General features: G+C 39.2%; 1 protein-coding gene across 2 annotated transcripts in view; it reads left to right on the forward strand.

The window, feature by feature from the left end:
• The window catches only part of nrm (neuromusculin), a 1172097-nt gene that overhangs the window by 420304 nt on the left and 735914 nt on the right, over positions 1-15879 (forward strand). The window lies entirely within an intron of this gene.

The following is a 15879-nucleotide window of genomic DNA, read 5'->3' on the forward strand; positions in this document are numbered from 1 at the left end:
AACGAAAATAGATGTGAAGTAGTGAGACACTGCCGGGCACGATAGAAACATAAAACCTAAGTGCCAGTCTACCGGATATACTCAAGTTCCTCAAAACTTCGTGAGGGGGCCGAGATTTAGGGCAAGGGTATGAAATTGGATTTCAGAAGCAAAACAGCATACGTACTCAAGCGAAAGCACTTTTTATCACGCAAGTAGGTTTTCGTGGGCTGAAAAGTTTTCTGGAAGTTCATATTGTTTTAATATCAAGCAACAAACCCTGAGAACGTATGGAGGGACACGTTTGAGATAATAAGGAGATAATGAGCAGTAATTAATTATACTCTTCCACGCACCGTAGAAAGCTAAAAATTATAGCTATTAGGGAACGCGGTACCCTCAAGATCCATGGAAAAGTGGAAAACTCACACAGAGGAGAGGGGATTCGAAATTGGAGCTCAGAATCAAAATAGATAAGTATGCAGGCGTAGACATATACGGTATTTTCACCCAACGAGGAAATTTATTTACTGAAAGGTATGAGGTACATGCACTTAGATAAAACACGCCATTGTTCATTATTGTTACACTAGTAACACCTAGCGTGTTAATCTGCAGGATAGAAGTATATGCAGACCTCTGTACACTTCTAAAGCAAAATCAATCAATCAATCAATCAATCAATCAATCAATCAATCAATCAATCAATCAATCGATCAATCAATCAATCAATCAATCAATCAATCAATCAATCAATCAATCAATCAATCCTTATCTGCATTTAGGGCAGTCGCCCAGGTGGCAGATTCCCTATCTGTTGTTTTCCTAGCCTTTTCTTAAATGATTGCAAAAAATTGGAAATTTATTGAACATCTCCCTTGGTAAGTTATTCCAATCCCTAACTCCCCTTCCTACGAACGAATATTTGCCCCAATTTGTCTTCTTGAATTCCAACTTTATCTTCATATTGTGATTTTTCCTACTTTTAAAGACGCCACTCAAAATTATTCGTCTACTTATGTCCTCCCATGCCATCTCTCCACTGACAGTTTGGAACATACCACTTAGTCGAGTCGAGCAGCTCGTCTCCTTTCTCTCAAGTCTTCCCACCCCAAAATTTGCAAAATTACTCAAGCCATCAGGTAAATTCTCCCTTGCATAGCCTATATGTATTACTCAGCACTAAATGGTTAAACATGATGTTTTTTCCCTTCACAATCAAATCCCTTTTTCTATCCCAGGTTCGTTGAAACCCTTTATGTGTATAGTGCGACGTTAAAAGAAGTATTTCTACACTTCAAATGACTTGATACAATCCGCGATCAAAGGCGATGGGAATGTGTGTTCGTTACGATGATATCTTGGTGTTTGTGGTGGCGATTATTTTTTCTAGGGGAAGTACACTTCCCCATCCTGGCTTCAGGAAAGAACAGAAGAGGTCCTAACCTTCGAAGTATGAAGGCATGGGCAAAATAAAATGAAAATGGAAGACTTCTTAGGCCTTGCGAACTTAATACTAACAAGGTTGGAAGATAACGGGAGTTGGCTATGAAAGATCGGATGGCAAACATAAAAGTGCGGAGCCTGGCACAAGTAAGTGGACAGACTCCCAGACTCTGCTTGAGTACGCATGTTCACAGACCCTTGCTCCAAATTGGAGAGTTCCTGAGGGTCGCTACTTGAGGTACACGGCCGTGAACCCCGATTAATGCATGCTTGTTTGTTTTTAAATGAAAACTCACATTACTGTGCTCAGATCCCATGTAAATGATAAGGTACCATGGATATGATCAACATATCATCAGTCATGCAAAACTTCAAGCTAGCTTGCTTGTTAACAGCGCATCGTGGCCGAGATCGAAAACAATCTGCGTGAGGGTTCAACATGCATGATGACACTGCTGCCATAATATTTCTACGAACACTACACAATTTGAGGGAAGAGAATTCACAAACTGTATTATTCTCAACGTAAATCTGCAAGCTTGCTTGTTCTTAGCAGTATAGCGCACTCAAGGTCAGAAACAGTTCTACGTGAGGATTAAGGGAAGACCCTACTGAGTTTTAAGTCAAAATGCTCCAAAAAGCAAAATTGGGGGTTTTGCACCCCATTTCTTGGGGCACATATTGATATATTTTTTGCGTGTGCGGCCATCTTTCAATGCCCAGCTGAGTGAGGTATTTTAACATTCCTTCGAAAGGCCACGCCCACTTCCTCGATGAATACTTTCGGAATTTCACTGTATTTCACATTTCCGCTTTTGAATTTTCGGCGATTCCTGGCGTACTCGTCTGTGCTGTTATCTGTGGACAGTTTCTGCAGTTATGTGTGTAGATAAACATTAAAAATATAGTCTAAATACTTCGTAAACGTCCTGCGCGGGAATCGGCCGCGCATGTGGGGAGGGGCGATTGAAAGGGCCTAGCTCGTCTCCCACTCCTGTCGCTCCCCAGTCTTCGTCTACACATCGCACTAAGCATTGTGCGCAGGAGCTGAACACTATGTGTCTACAAGCTATTTAAGAGACAGTGAACCGGGAAGAGAGAGAACGCACTAAGACCTTCCACACTACCTACATGACCATGCTCCGCCGGTCACTCAGTAGGACGTTTAATAAGTATTATGACTATAGTCAAATTAACGCATTCCCCGTTACGGACGACAAATAATGTCGAGCAGACATTGTCCACCGCGTGTGCTTTGTAGTTTTGTTTACGTTTGCTGAAGAAGTTCCAAAATTCAGCGTGTGTTCCGTGTCTTAGATTTACCAATAATTCCTAATTGGAACTAATACCTTATGTGGCTTAGCACAATGAAATATACAAACAATGTATAATGAAAACTATTCTAATCTTTAAACATTAAAAGATCGACCGTTGCTGCTAGAAGTACGTATTTTTATCTACATGTAGAGTAGAATGTTAAAAACTGTTGTTGAGGAGAGGAAAGCGCGAAGGAAGGAGAAATATATGGTGCTGGGAAGCTCTGATTCAGCTACTGTAATTTTATACAAAATTAGACTTTTCTCAAACCTGTATTTTTCATTGCAAATTATAAAGTTTCATATTGGGATCCGTGTCGAACTACTTATAAGCTCATGAAAGAATTATCTCGTAGAAGTCCACCTTTTCAATACAATTTGTGATTTATTATAAATCAAAACCGATGTTACATAGTGGCATAACGGGAAATGTTTCTCCTAAATATATTAGACATCTTCATCCATGTTTGTCTTAATACTAAAATTAAAATGGATGATCTTTCATGAGCTTACTTTATTTTTCAGTATTCAGAATATTGTTAGCGCAACAATTTTTACTTGATTGTCTTCAGACTATCATGTGAGATGCATAAACGTTGGTATCTATTTTGAAAAATAATTATATCTGACAGAGATATGTTAAGTCAATAATTAACATTTGGGAATTTCGAAGAGGAATTAAAAATGGCGAGAGAAAAAGTAATGAAAGTCCACAGCCTGTTTCCAGTCATTCGACCGCGTCAGGAATGGAATGAATGAAGCCCCCCTCTAGCGGCGAGGATAGGAATTGTGCTGGCTGCCGAAGCCTGTTGCACTCCTCTGGGGCAATGATTAATGAATGGCAGATGAAATAAAATGAGATTGTAGAGTGTTGCTGGAATGAAATATGACAGGGAAAACCGGAGTACCCGGAGAAAAACCTATCCCGCCTCCGCTTTGTCCAGTACAAATCTCACATGGAGTGACCAAGATTTGAACCACGGAACCCAGCGGTGAGAGGCCGGCGCCATGCCGCCTGAGCCACGGAGGCTCTAGAGAAAGTAATAACAAGAATATTTATTCACATACCCATAAGAACTACATCAAAAAGTTTCAAAGTAAAAATACAAAAATGGTGTAGGGATGTTTTGAAATTATTCGAATTGTTTTTATAAAAAGTATTATGAATCTGAAACTGTGACACCAAAATGTTCCCAATTACAGATTAATCTTAATCTTGACAAATCAAATTAGCTCGTAAAATATGGCGAATATCGGATGAAAATTGCGGAACTTACAAAACCCAGTAGGGTCCCTCCTTAAATAAGAATGAGTGTGTGTATGTGCCAGTCCACTGAATATGGATAAAAAGACGTAAGCGCGGTGGTAGTTACATCACCAAGACTATAAACATGTTCACATGTGAGACACGTTTTGCAAGATGTGTGTCGGTTGTGCGTATATTGAAACAAGAGCATGGGACTTAGGTTTACGTGTCTGTGTGAAGCTGGGTGGTGGAGAGGAGAGGTGAAGTGCTTTTTATCGTCCAGCCATGCGGAAATGGCAAGTGAGCCGAGAACCAATATGAAGCCAGAGCGTCAAGAAGTTCATAAAACTGCGGCAAAAGTGAAGCCAACCACACTCCATAGGGCACAAACTATATCGCTCTCACGGCTTAACATTCTTGTTACTTCCTAATGTATTTCTTCTGGTTGCACACGCATGTTCCTGGGTGACCGACGAGAACCCTATATAACTCAACATGAAGAGCTTCACTTTCTGTACAGCTCTCTTGAAAAATTCTAATTTAAAATTAGTTATAATATGCTTATAAGTGTACATGAAATTTGTGTAACATTGCCTCCGGCCATCTTAAAAACAAGGAATTTCAAAAGGAGTACATTAGGATAAGGCCTCATGAGTTTAGTAGATAAAATTAATTTTAAAATGTACGGGAGTACAGCGGAACTTCGATATCTCGAATCACCTCGATAGCTAAATTTTATTTCGAATTATCGAAATTTCATGATATAGAAATTACCGTTTTTGAGCATGTATAGCACACAATTGAATCATATGCATCTACGGGATTATACTGAATACATTATTTTTAACAGTATTTAAAAATATACGAACAAACTCTCTTTTACGGCATCACTTTAACTATAACCCTTATTATAGTAGCTTTTTAGAAGACAGGAGACAGTAGTGAAACAAGAAACACACCTCCGTTGACACCTTTGGAAAAAAAGTCCGTTAGTCTCTTCTGTACCTTATTTAACTTTTTTTTCTTCCACACGCATTTTAATAACATTTATTACTGAAAAAACACAGTCATTTACATTCGACTGACTCTGTATAGAGGATCGAAGAATAGCCACTGCACCTAACGCCTGGTCTGCTGACGGTACAGGAGAAAGCAAATCCAACTCTTCTTGTTGGGAATCATCATCATCATCATCATCTTCTTCTTCTTCTTCTTCTTCTTCTTCTTCTTCTTCTTCTTCTTCTTCTTCTTCTTCTTCAGCAGCAGCAGCGTTGACGGTACCTGTAGGAGGCTCGGCCACTATAACATCAGACTCCACATTTATGTAAACCTCAAAATCAGGTTCGTAGTTAACAAGCTGCTGATGCTCCACCCATTCTTCAGGAAGAAATGTGTTCTCAAGCTTCTTAGTCACCTTCCAAAAATCGTGCTTTGCAGAAGCAGTCTACAATTGTTTCCTGTTTCACCACGATTTACTCAGCATTTTTGTCGACTGTAGTAGATTAATATCCGTTAATGACTTCTCGGATTCAATTCCTCTCAAAATTCTCTGAACAACCCTCTTTCTATTGAAATGCTTCAAGTTTTTAATCGCCCCTGGTCCATAGGCTGTAAATGTTCGGTGGCAAGAATACCACGGGCACGAGCACCTTGGGATGAGCAGGGCAGTTGTTTACGAAAAGGAGGATTTTCCTTTCTTCGCAGTGAAACTCTTAGTCAATACCACGCAGCCGAGATTTGTACATAGAGCTTGTCATCCGCGACTTCGGGGGTTGCTTTCTTACGTGACCGATAAGTAATTCATAGCCAAGAAGCAGCGAGGCATCGCCGATTTTCCAATCATTATAAGTTTTAGTTTTTCCCGGTTCCCGTCATATTAGCTCCCAGCATCACTGTAATCCTTTCTTTACTTGTTAACTGTTCCTCACAAACCACAAATGCAGTATTGCACAGTTAATGTTGAACAAAATTCGCGTTACAGAGTATTTTTTGCTCCAAGGGAGGAAATGTTTGCTTCGAGAAATCGAGAAATTCATGTAACCGAATTTGGAGTAATAGAGAAATAAATACACGTGAAGAATGGGACAAACGGCCGGGAAATTTAAGTTAATTTGAGATATTGAAAATTCGAGTAATGGAAGTTCGAGATATCGAGGTTCGAATGTACCAAATACAGTAGAGACAATACGCGACACTGAGCGAGATATCGAGGGACAGCTATTGGAGCTCTCTCTAGCGAGTAGACCTGAAAACTACTGATTCTGTCATAAGAGCACGTGTATTTATGTGTGAAGTTTTTGGTGTTATTTATGCGTTTTCAGTGAGTTGACATAATTAAATAGTAGTGTGTGTCATTCCTTGATATCTCCTCTCAACATGAGGGGAAAGGTATGTGCTGTGTTTGGCTGCAGTAACGATGAAGTAGAGAAGAATGCGCGGTCGTTTTTCAGGTTCCCTCGTGACAAGAAAATGTAAGTAATATTGTGTTTGCATATATATTCTCCCAGTGACAGATATTTTTATAGTACTTCATAATCTTCTGACCTGCTCGATCCATATTTTAATTGACTTAAAATATAATACGCATATTTTATTGTATAGTGCAGCAGTTAACCTTCAATGCCGATGTGTTGTTGTAGGTGTGATCTGTGGGTTTTGAAATGTCTCAGAAGTGATTTGGATAAGGTGTACAAGAAAGAAGGGACGTTACGCTTATATAAGAATTATAACTTTTCAGATCATTTCCAGGCCAGCGACTTTAAAAATCCTCGACTATACAGCCAAGCGTATGTTACATTTTTACTCTAATTGTACGTAAATATTCCTCAAAGCATCACTATCGACAATATTTTCATACTTTTCTTTCTTTTATCCCTCTTCTCAGATTAAAGCCGGGATTTTATAGATTTTCTTTCTGTTAGTAGGCTTCATGTTAAGAGGAAAATTGTCCAGCTATTAAATGTTAATTCATTGCATCATATGTGTAAGGAATGTGCCGATATTTTTATTGACAAGTGTCTTAGTGTGATGATACAATGTTTATAAATGAGAAAAAAGACAAATCCAACCGTAAGAGTTCAAGCAGGAATGCTAAAGCTAGAAAAGTAATGCATAAATGAAAGATCAAGCCATTTCACAGCAATCCATTTCACATCTTGTTTATATGTCTAATTTCAGTCTTTGAATAATAACCTTTTAAATAATTCTTCATTCATTTATCTAGAAGTGCTTTAGCAACTTCGAAGTTAATATCTCAATAACACTTTATTTCTAGACGTAATTTATTTATCCATTTCCGTATATACATTTCCATTGATATTTGAATTTAGCGCGATTTTTTCAGGTCAAGTCACCAGGAGCGCCACCGTCGAATTGTCTCCCATTTTAGCAAGGCTAAACCCGTAAGTGGCGCGTATTGTCTCTACTGTATTTGAATGTACAAACTTATTTTGATGTTGAAAACATTTCTTAGCAGACAAAGTAGGGGTCCCTATAATACGAAACACGAAAAATTAAGCAATTTCCTCAATTGTGAAATTGTGAGTTTTGGATAGCTCTATCAAACTAAATAACAAATTTAGGAAATACCTAAATGCAGTTCCGGAAAAACGGGCAGTGTACTATTGACCTCCATTTCGCCCTCTCCTTGCTCTGATCCATTTAGACGCTTTATATAGGCTATTATTACTGTGGGCTCGCCACACCCAAAGCCATTTCATATATAACTGACAGGTTTTAATAACCTGGCGAACAGACGCTACCTTCTGGATTTAGGTGGCATTTCATCCACTCATCTAAAGGAGCGCCTTCGCCCGAAGAGATGATCTAACAGCATCAGAGTGCAATTTGAAACCGTAACTGTAGTTACGATGTTTTTAAAGGAAAAAGGTAAAAACAACCAAGAAACAAGTTAAAGAACCACAAAATGTTGCAGTGAAAACAGGGTTAAGAATCTCCTTCGAAAAAACAGCATTAATGGATTCTATGAAAAAGGCGACACGGACAGACTTGTTACACTGTATGGGGATATCCAGCGTATGCACAAATTTAAATACATGGTAGAAATACTCACCCCTAATGGAGATGAAAAGGAGGGATTAAAGGAGAGGGTGAGAAGGATGGAGTTGGCATTCAGACTATGTCATGATACCTATAAGTCCAAGCCCCTCTCATTTCAGGCCAAGTTAAAACATTACTGCACAGTGGTTAGAACGGAGTGCCTTTATGGAGCAGAAACCTTGACGAGGATGGCTGACCCAGTCCTTGAAGAAAGAGAAAGAAGATTCTGACGAAAAATCTTAGGCCTAAGAAAGTCGACGAGTGACCCAAACACATTCCGGTTAAGATCGAATTTGGAGCTCTACAACACAGTAGAAAAAATCACGACTGTGATGAGGAAAAGGAGACTGACATTTTATGGGCATATCACAAGAATGAACCCTGAGAGATTGACCAACAGGATACTTCTTTTGCAGGAAAAGTGGAAAAAACTACCGGGAGCGCTTACACAGGTGCACAATGACTTGGCAGAAATAGGTATCAAGGAGGAGGATATAAAAGAAAGGACATAATTTGGGAAGAAGTTTGCAGGAATTAGGTATTCGTCTGAAGAGCAACACGCGAAGCCACGGAACGTCTCGGTGGAAAAGCCAGCAAGAAGAAGTCAAAGAATCAAGAATCTTTGGAGAGGGTGTATGTAAAGAGAAGGGTGTCAGTCTGCGTGAGAGAAGGAAGAATGTGTAAACGTGGCGCACAGGTGGCCGTGTCGATAAATAATAATAATAATAATAATAATAATAATAATAATAATAATAATAATAATAATAATAATAATAATAATATGCATACCAATTTCTAGCCTTGTCCATAATATTCCTGAATTTCTACAAGTCCAAATCTGCTAAGTCTAGTTTTACGGTCGAATGCCCTTCTTGATACCAAACATAAATTAAGAATTGTATTCATTATTCCACATTGCTATGATGGTTGGCAGCGTGGTGTGTTGTGAATGAGGAAGTGCGTATTAAAACAAACTCAAAACCCAGTCCCCGAACCAGAGGAATTAACAGCCACAGCTATGTCGGGGAATCAAACTCAGGGTCATCTGTACCGACGGCTACTGCACAGATCATTCAGCCAAGGAACCATTACATTGTTTCCACAAAAGGAGAAATTGGCTGACATCTTAGAATATTCTACTTTATTATATTTCACTCATTCGTATTAAAGACTCATGAACTGGTATTATTCACATTTTGCTATTTTAGATGTGAGTATTTTCTGGTAGCATCTCCGCTATAGCGGAAAGAAAGTGAAGAAAGCCGAAGGATCTGCGTGGTGTATTCAGGTCGTGATAAAGAATTCAAGTCAAATCACAACAGAAGAGAAGAAGCCGTTCTCCTGAGAGCTGTGAAGTACGCGAGATGTGGACTCTGTGTGTTCTCTAGTCTGCGATGGTTTCCCTGTTTGTTCCTGGGACAGATGCACGAGCTCTACGGACCGAAACATAAAACAGAAACCACACAGAAAAGTTAATCTCGTTGTATAATTTGCCTTCCAATGTTGAGTTACCGAATATTCAATTAAAGTATTGCAGAAAAACTTAGTCGAACATCTGTTGCTTCATAAAGGACGATTTGGACGGCATGCCCAACAGAATCGCGTGCTTCGTTTATCTGAAGTTTGTATCATGGATGACTTGTGCAGTGTAGTAGTCACTGGAGGCTGCCTAGCCGAGGGTTCGATTACCCGCCGGGATGTCGGGCTAGGTTCATTCAGCCTCCATGAGATATAAGTAATGTGTATTTTTTGTGTTTTTACTATACAATTTTCTTTACGTGGCAGTGGCATATATAAGTCTTACGGCGACTGTGGGATAGGAAATGGCTAAGAGTGGGAAGGAATCGGCCATGGACTTAATTAAGGTGCATATCCCACATTTGCTTGGTGTGAAAAATGAGAAACCATCTTCAGTGCTGCCGACAGTGTGGTTCGAACCCACTATCTCTCGAATGCAAGTTAGCAGCTGCGCGCCCCTAACCTCACGGACAACTCGCTTGGTAGTAATAGAACTAACCATTCTATCTCACGTAGCGTCGCCAGGTGGGGTGAGTTGCTCAGTGGCTTTCTGAGCCCAAGTTGACGGTTGGAACCCGCTCAGACTAATGATACTTGAAGGTACTCGTTTGGGTAGATTTTATGGCACGTAAAGAAATTCTTTGAAAGAATTCCGACACCTCAGCGTCTCTGAAAACCTTGAACGTTGTTAGTGTGACGAAAAACCAGTAACAGGATTATTATTTAGTTTAGTACATGTTATTCGCAGATGATATCATGCTATGTAGCACCAGTAGAGATCGGCTTGAACACAGAGTGGAATGCTGGAAAAAAGCTGTAGAGAAAGAAGGTCATAAGTAGGGCTCGGAAGTTGAAGAGCTAAAAATTGCCTAAAAAGGACCTAAAATATCCATACAAGTACCTAAAAACTGGGAGAAAAGGACTTTAAAATGCGATCCAAATTCGTTCGTAATTTTAGTATTGATTACATATTTAATGAAGAAATACAATATTTTAACATGCAAAATTCTGGTGGTATGGAACATACAGAGCAAAAATATACGAGTGAAATGTTTCTTCTTTCAGACAGCATATATTTTACAATAAGATAATTTAAAAAACGCGATTCCGTGTTTGTTAAAAGAGTACTTGCAGAATTTAGAATGAAGTACTTTTTACGTCTGGAATGAATTCAGCGAACCCGCCTTGGACATCCTGGGGGAAATTGAAATTAGTAAAAGTGGAATCATATTTGGCTTAATCACGCTAGGGTTACAGAAATTGGAATTCGGAAACCTTACCGCAGTTGGCTGTGCAGTATATCACAATAATCATCTCCAGGTTCTTAGGTTTAAAGGATCGTGCGTTTTCAGACAGTACGTTGCGAAACATCGAGAAACTTCTCTCCAAGTATTCATACTTGAATCAAGTGAGATCTTTCTCTTCAAAAACACTTATCAAAATCTTCTCCTTTCGATATTTCACTTATCTTGCGCATAATTTGATACCCTTGTTTCTTCAAGCACTAGTTTCATCTTTTCAATTCATTTCAGTTCCTCTCTTTTTAGATATGGCTACAATATATATGTATTTACTAGATAAAATGTGTTTAAGAGGGGATGGATGAACTAATGATTCGAATTGAGAATGGGCAGTAAAAATATAGTCAAAAGAAGTGAAGTTGAAAAAAAAGTCGTTAAGACCTAAAGAAAGGCTGAGAAAGGACCAATACCCACCATTTTCTGGCCTACAATGACCCACAATGTTCGGCCTTGTCTTCGGACACTCGAGAAGAAAAGGATTTTCCTTCAACTTCCGAGCCCTAGCCATAACATTAGCCGAAAAAAAACTGAGTACCTCTGTCTCGAGGATCAGGAATTGAAACTGTTGAGATGGGTGGAGAGAATTAACAGTGTCAAGAACCTATGATGTATTCCATATAACGATGGCAATTTGGAGTTAGAAATGTGAACTTCGTACCACGTTTTGGACCACAATGCAGATAGCTAATACGAACGTTTAAGCTTTCTCAGTCGCAATTATGTTATTGTTTTGTTCTCCAATGAAGCGAATTTGATATAAGTAATATATACCGCATTATCCGAGAGGAATCAGTCACCGAAAACGATAATAACTTAGGACGATTCCGTAGGGAGTTGCGCTTCAACCTAATTGTTCTATGAATTGTAATTGCATAGCCTACATCAAGTTTTAATCAATGTAGCTGAATTTCCAATGGAAATACAAGCATTGCTTGTACATATTGAAGAAATAAATGGTAATTTTCTGGAACAAAGCCATAGGCTGAATGTATACAAATTACCATTCTCTCAATTATTACTCACGTGAATCAGTAGGAATCTTCTTCCATTTCCATGTATCAATAATTCCCTTTTATCTGAATTCCCAGAAACGGTGAATAGCAAGGCTACGAGTTGGATTCAGTCTCTTCGTTATTAGAGTCCGGTTCATGAATTAACGTCGACAGTAAAATTAATAATTATCGGATTTCTTAAAAGTGGGGCACATCTGTGCAAATGACGAGGTGAAACTAAAACTGTCAGTCCGTTTTCAAACAGACCGTTAAACAGTGAATAACAACAATTTCCCGGCATCGCCACTTTGTAAGGATTTAGTATAATTTTACCGCCGAATACCTTTCCTAACGTTACCCTATGTGGAGGGGTGTTTTAATTATTGTGTGTTGTCTGTAAATGGACATGCGTACCCAGACCCCGAGCTGTAGGAATTCTTCAGACGCGATTAAAATCTCCGTTCAGGAATCGAACCAAGGCTTTATGAACCGAAGACTGCTATCCCGATCATTCGTAAAAAAGACAAATAATAATAATAATAATAATAATAATAATAATAATAATAATAATAATAATTTTGCGTGTCACTGAGTACTTTTTACAGTTCTCAAAGACTCTGAGGTGTCAAAATTTAGTCTCTCAGGAGTCCATTTACTCGACGAAGGCAGCTTCCTGTCAATGATAGGCTGTATTTATCCTCATAGCTCAGGATGTAATTTCCTTCCTTTTCTGAGATAACTTCAATTACTTTTCCTACATACTTGAATTTGCCAGTTCTGTAAACTTGATTGTATTATTATTATTATTATTATTATTATTATTATTATTATTATGATTATTATTATTTGTCTGAGTAGCTCTGACGGTAGAACGCTGGCCTTCTGAGACCAACTTGGCAGGTTCGATCCTGGCTCAGTCCGGTGATATTTGAAGGTGCTCGAATACGTCAGCCTCCTATCGGTAGACTTACTGGAACGTAAAATAACTCCTGTGGAACAAAATTCTCGGCGACCCACAAGAGACCCGATCAACTTTCTTCTCTAGTCTTCTCGATTTTCGTAATAACGGCTCTAACTTCCAGTGTTTCCTTTCCTTGACTTGGTCAATTCATCCTTTCGCGCATCTTATTTCGCATTTCTTCCTATCGATCTTCCCCAAAAGACCATATTTTCAAGGTTGATCTTCTCCGAAGAATTGGATAAGCCTGTGGTAGCAAATGAATGAACTAGCTCATGAAAAGTGAATGTACTTGTCCGTTTTTCCATCCAAAAGATCCCCAACACCGCATGGTCTAATGCCATATGTTACAATAAAGTAATTAGTTCAACGTCCCACGAACTAAGAAACTACCGAGTTTGTTGGCCGTGTGGTTAGGTTCGTGCAGTTTTGAGCTTACATTCGGGAGATGGTGGGTTCGAATCTCACCGATGGCAGCCCTGAAGATGATGACATCATCATATTAAAGTGGCTTCTTTATTTGTTCTGCTTGGCGGTGGAAATGAATAACCACAGGCCAAAGAACTACCTGCAGAAAAAGTTTGTAAAAGGTAAAAATAATGTATACATAACGAAACCTTCTGAGCATAAGATAATTTTCTACTGTGTGAATGTTCAGTATGCGTGGGAGGAGGAATAAACGTTTATGTAATCCCGAGTGAGTGAGACTGTATGTGGGTATGAATGACGTAGGCTATATGTGGGAATTCAAGTGCGTGTGAACAGGTCTTGTGAATATACTGTAAATAATATATCTATGTAAATACGGTAACTGTATATAAGCACATAATTGTATTTTTTATATTGTAATTTTAAGTGGGGTTATGCCCTTTCTCCATTCACCATCCCTGAATTGTATCTACAATTAGTGGAAAGTAAATAATAATAATAATAATAATAATAATAATAATAATAATAATAATAATAATAATAATAATAATAATAATCGGTGGTTCCGTTTTTCACACCAGGTAAATGCTGGGGGATATACCTTAAATTAAGGCCATGGCCGCTACCTTCCCAATCCTACCTACCACTCCCCAAAACACAAACACAAAAGAACAACCTAACTACTTCTGTAGTTTTCGGGTACGTTGATGTGCCGGAATTTGTCCCGCAGCAGTTCTTCGTGCCGGTAAATCTACGGACACGAGGCTAGGTTATTTGAGTATCTAACTGAGCCGAATTCGAACCCAGGAACTTGGGCTCAGAAGGACAGCGCTTCTGGCGTCTGAGTCATCTATCCCGCCAGTCCTTGCTCAAATATTTTTACAAGTTGAGGATATGTTACTTCACGGAAGCACAACGGATGTACATGGGGAGCTAAACAAATACTTCTGTAGGACTGCTAATGAATACTGTACCACGCACCGCTCGCTATCGGGAAGACAGATGTCCAACCAAGTGCAGTGACGAGGATAGTAATAGGATGCATTAGTACCACGCCTCCCCACTGGCTGCCAACATTAAGTCATATTGCACCACCTGGCTTTAGCAAACAAAATGTACTTCTGAGACGAAATCAATAGATCTCAGCCCTTATTCCAAACCACTCCAACATAGGAGATGTCGCTTAGTATCTGGACGATCTCCGAATTGTTAGCATAAAACAACGGAGCCTCAAAAACGTGTAGATCTTGGCGATAAACGAGCTGGTGCAGAACTGATACTTTCTTCCCGAGGTGTACTAATGTTATTAAATTAAGTCCCACAAACTTGAATAAGCTGGGATTGAACCAACCATCTTGGGTTCAGAACATCTTCAACCCACTTCCCGGAGTGTGATTTTGGCGCTTAGGCACTGACCTTTAAGGACAATGCTAAATCTATGAGCTAGGGGATTATTATTATTATTATTATTATTATTATTATTATTATTATTATTATTATTATTAGTACATGGATTAATTTACCAGAGAAAAATACTCTAAAAGTTAAGTCGCATTCCGGGGAATGTAGTGTACCGATCATCCATCATTTATTTCTTATAGCTCACACTTTTCATTGTAATAAAGCGCTGTTGGTTCGTAATTTACAGTCACAAAGCGAGTTATTTGGTGTATTTAATTATTTTATCGAGCCTCCGTGGCTCAGGCGGCAGCGCGTCGGCCTCTCACCGCTGGGTTCCGTGGTTCAAATCCCAGTCACTTTATGTGAGTTTTGTGCTGGACAAAGCGGAGGCGGGGCAGGTTTTTCTCCGGGTACTCCGGTTTTTCCTGTCATCTTTCATTCCAACATCACTCTCCAATATCATTTCATTAATCATTCATTACTCATTGCCCCAGAGGAGTGCGAGAGGCTTCGGCAACTGGCACAATTCCTATCCTTGCCGCTAGATGGGGCTTCATTCATTCAATTCCTGACCCGGTCAAATGACTAGAAACAGGCTGTGGATTTTCATTTTCATTTTCAATTATTTTAGCATATAATGAAAGATACTCTCTATTTGCACCTTACCATAAATGCGAATAAACGGTATAAAAGCGCGTTGAACTAGTATGGAAATGAGATTCGTAGTTCTTGAGCACCGATAATCGAAGTTTCTTCAGGAAAGCGTTTGGAAGATCAAGTGACCGAAACAGGACTTTGTAGCCTTGAAGTATTGCTAACATTTTTAAATGTATTCCTGAACGACTTCTTACGTACTGTCAGCTTTCGAAGGACTTCAATTGCGGCATCCAGAACATAATATATTATTATCTCTTTCCTTCTCTCCTATCTGCCAACTAATGACCATGCCATTACAAGTCTTTTCGTCTTCTTCGATGTTTTTTAACTTTTGCCAAGTGCACCCGCAGGCGTGTTCGGTGTTCATATTTCTCCTCAGTCCACGAGTTCCCCATTTTCGGTGTTTATTGAAGCTTTTACTTAGAGTGTTCGGCATGTGAATATCCTCATGCAGATCTTCTTGCAGGCCCTCTTCATCTCGGTGAGCCAGGCTCCCTCGCTTTTCTATTGTAGGAAATGGGTGAATCTCTCTGTGCTAATTTGAATCAGGTAACCATAAGAGGCTCTTTCCTTTTCC

Source organism: Anabrus simplex, chromosome 7 (genome assembly GCF_040414725.1).
Source record: "Anabrus simplex isolate iqAnaSimp1 chromosome 7, ASM4041472v1, whole genome shotgun sequence".
Classification (NCBI taxonomy): Eukaryota; Metazoa; Arthropoda; class Insecta; order Orthoptera; family Tettigoniidae; genus Anabrus; species Anabrus simplex.